The following is a 1,043-nucleotide window of genomic DNA, read 5'->3' as shown; positions in this document are numbered from 1 at the left end:
GCCCAAACTCTCCTATTCCACAACAAACAAGGAAATGTTCTCCTTCGATCTTAGATCAGCACCTGGCAACCAAGGGAGACCATCAGTGGGGGTGGTTGATGGGGATAGAGAGTGATTCCCAAACATTTTCATGTCATTATACATAAATAGTAGAAATGTACAAGACTGTTCTTGGCCAAAGGAGACTAGCTATAGGGATTCTGTCCATCCTAGGCCCTGCTCATCAACCTCAAAGTCTGAGAGGATCAAAGTCTTTTTACACATGTCAAAATCAGGGATCATCGTTTGAGAAGCTTAGCAGTTAAGAACATGCCTACACCAAGAGTCAATGTTCTTTCAAGTAGGCATCTTTCTGAGGACCAGTAGGCTTAATCTTTAAAAAACTTCAAAGATCGCTCCCCTCAGCTACCTATTCTTGTTGTCTTTTTGGTAAGATCACAAGTGTAGGGGTGGATGAGTTAATTTCTCATTATCATTAACTTATCAGCCTGAATTTAAAATGGAAGAATTCATAAGAAGTCAAGGAGAATTTTGAAAGCCTTCAAATTTCAAGAATTTACAGTTCTACCATAAATGGCTCCCCAATCCCAGTTACTGTTTTTCAATGTTGTCCCATACATAGGCACTATGAAAAAGTTTTTATATCCTGGAAGAGTCGAAGGATGGAAACTTGTAACTAATGAATATTTGTAACACGGTGTTACCATAACAACAGTTACCATCCCTTGGTTTTGTCTACCTGGTCACAATTCATTAAGAGAATGAATGATATTTTTGGTGAGTTGTTGATTAGAGAGCCTCATTTCTCTGTTCAGAGTGTGAACTAGTGCCTCAAGTTAGACAAATCAGTCTTTTTCTCCAAAGAGAAGGTGAGTGATTAGGCAAGAACATCTTGCCTGCCAGAAAGTAATGTTCTAAGAAGTATGGAGATATATCAAAAGAATACAGAAACCATCTGGAAGGGGTCCCTACAAGCCAAATCAATGATGGTTTGATATCAAAATAATGATAGAATAAAATAGGAATTGATGAATCTATATTGA

This window comes from Loxodonta africana, chromosome 1, assembly GCF_030014295.1.
Source record: "Loxodonta africana isolate mLoxAfr1 chromosome 1, mLoxAfr1.hap2, whole genome shotgun sequence".
Lineage (NCBI taxonomy): Eukaryota > Metazoa > Chordata > Mammalia > Proboscidea > Elephantidae > Loxodonta > Loxodonta africana.
The sequence above is the reverse complement of the archived record's forward strand: the minus strand, read 5'-3'. Positions refer to the sequence as shown.